The sequence below is a fragment of the Humulus lupulus genome, chromosome 3, assembly GCF_963169125.1.
Source record: "Humulus lupulus chromosome 3, drHumLupu1.1, whole genome shotgun sequence".
In the NCBI taxonomy this organism is placed as follows: domain Eukaryota; kingdom Viridiplantae; phylum Streptophyta; class Magnoliopsida; order Rosales; family Cannabaceae; genus Humulus; species Humulus lupulus.
The window spans coordinates 255010528-255013782 of NC_084795.1; positions in this window are offsets into that span (position 1 = coordinate 255010528).

Sequence of the window (3255 nt, forward strand, 5' to 3'; positions counted from 1 at the left end):
CCTAAAACATAATGTCTAGTGAACCATATAATTTTAAATAATTAGGTAATACCCACAACACATTTAATTATATAAAATTCTATAATAAGGTGATTATGATCACATAATTGACATAAATTGTGATTGGTTATGTAGATATAATAATTTTACCCCACAAGAATTTTATTATGTTTATATAATTAATTAGGATATCATATTAAATTAATTTTCTTAATCTACCTACAAGAGTTATGATAATTAATTTAATAGTTTTATCATAAAGTTTATGGATAATGGCGGCAAAACTACTGATGTAATTACAATTTTTGCAGTTAAATACCCATGTAAAAATTTTGATGACAAAACTATTTAAGTAGTGGATTTTCTTGCACTTAACTCACTGTCGTTAACTCAACTGTTAAAACTAACCTTATGGACACATGGCAACCTCCAATTCGTCCAAAATATTTTTAAATAATTAAAAATATTAAAATATTCAAGAATTTTTTTTTAAATTTTATTTTAATTCCTAAAAGTTTAATTTTTAAATATTTTAAAAATAAATAAAAATTTTGAAAAAATAAAAAAAATATTTTAAATTCCAAAAAATTAACACAAGTATATTTAAAACTAAAAACATTAATTTAATTAAAAAATATACATAAAATCATAAAATTTTCATTTTGATTTTGATTAAAATCTAAATACAATCTAATTTCATGTTGATAAAAAATAAAAAAATTATTATTTTTATTTAAATTTTTCATTAAATTAATTTTATTTTTTTAGTTTTTAAAATACATGTGTTTAATTTTTTATGAATTTAAAATATGTTATTTATTTTTTTAGGAATTACTTTTTTTTCCTAAATTTTTAATTAATTTTAAAATATTTTAAAATTAAAAAAAATGGACAAATTGGAGGCTGTCATGTGTCCCGTAAGGTTAGTTTTAACAGTTGACTTAACAACATGGAGTTAAGTATAAGAAAATACACTACATAAGTAGTTTTGCTGTCAAAATTTTTACACGGGTATTTAACTGCAAGAACTGTAACTACTTGAGTAGTTTTGCCATAAATTTTTTTACGTAGGTATTTAACTGCAAGAATTGTAACTAATTGAGTAGTTTTGTCACCATTATATTTAGATAGAAATATCGAACTTTAAGTTTTATAATTGTTTGATTAACTATCATAATGTACAAATAATCTTATTAAATTAAAATTTTAACCCACAGGAAAATTTTATTTAATTAGATTTTTTCTTCAGCATGTTTATACATTGGGAAAAACATATGAATTCATTTAAACATCAAAAACTTTATAATGATAAAATTTTATTCTTGTTCATGTAACTTAACAACCACTACTAAAAACAGGGGTTTAGCATTAGTTACAGACCGACACTTTTTCCAATTGCATCGGTTTTGGAAGTGACGTCGTTGCTGGTTACATAATTGATCTAGGCAGAAGCGTCGGTATGTATCCAACGCTATTGCCACATTACCGCCGGTCTATAACCGATGCTATTTCCACATTAGCGTCGGTCTATAACTAACGCTTCTAGTAAGCAGAAGCGTTGTTCTGTAACCGACGCTTCTGAGATTCAGAAGAGTCCGTTACAGACTAATGCACATGTTTATGTTTGTGCAAAACCGACGCTATACATTTAAAAATTGTATTATGAAATCTGTTTCTGTCATTTTCCACCTATAGGAAAACAGATGCAGAAACAGAAGCATAAAGGCAGAACCTGAAGCATAAAGGCAGAACCTGATGCAGAAAGGAAGATACAGAAGCAGAATCATTAAACATATCAAAGGTATATATTTATATGAAACTATATATATACAATGGTTGAGACATATAATTCAAAAAATAATATTCATATACTCTAGAGGGAAAACAATGACTAAGTTAATTTCTAATCAAAATCTACTTACTTAACCATTGTTTAGAGCCAAAAAATTAGTTAGTAAAACTAATCTAAGCCCATGTATTAGACACAAAAAATAAGTTAGCTAGTAAACTAATCTAAGTCAATATCGACATATGACTCAAAAAATAATATTCATACTCGATTGATATATGCAGGAGGTACATACTAGCTAGCTCTAGTTCTCAACAAACACCGAGATGGGGTAGAACTGACTTCGCCCATTCATCTCGTACAACGTTCACTTCTTCAAGCGGCTACATTATTGTGCTTTTGAACTACAAATGAATTCAATAAATTAGTTAAACTTGAATTATATATGATTTTACAATAAAAGTTAAATTAAACTATATAATAACTAATGAATTAAACAATACTTACGTGATTACTCAAGTGGTTCTTCGGGTTGGGCTCTGAAACGAAGTCCCTTGCGAACTTCATTACGTAGTACCCACTCTTGATGTCATCATCCTGTTGTCGGCACTATTAAACATAACAAAACATATTTTAATTATATATATGTTAGATAATTTGAAAACTTCTAAGTTGTGATTAAAAACTTATTACCAAAGGGTGGTAGAGTTTTGTTATTCTTGTAGCTCATATGAATCTAAGGCACTATACCAAATATAATTGATATTAATTAATTAATTAATATAAAAAAAATCGTTAAAGTAACTAAGATCAAAATGCATGACTTACACTTCTATGCACCACTTGATCTCTGAGTGAATACGCCCATTCAGTGGATCCAAAAACGATATTGAATGGGTGGAAGGATGAATAAGCATGAGCATCTAGTGCTCCCTACAAATTTCTAAAGACATTTCTATTAGATGCAACATTTCCCCTATTTCTACAACATTTCCTAATTTCAAGAAGTACTTATACACAACAGGTAATACACAAATATCAAACAATCAATCAACATGCATAATTCCAACCTTATATCACCACATCAGACAGTCCCAGAACCTATCTTCACTAACTTTTAATCCTAAATTCTACTAAATTGAATATAACTATATCTTTCAATATATATAAACTATTAAAGTTTCATATATATTAATATATACTATTAAAGTTTCATTAATGTGAAATTAATTTAATCTGATTAAAAATATTACTAATTTAAATTTAAACTTAAACTAAACTATATTTTATCTTATACAATTCTACAATTCTAATCCTAATTCTATAATCAATTTATAAACTTAATTCTACAATTACAATCCTAATTCTATAATCAATTTACTAACACTAAAACAAACATATAATTAATGAAAAAAAAAGTTGAAATTACCTCTGCTAGGTCTTAGAACTGGCACGGGGCGAAGGAG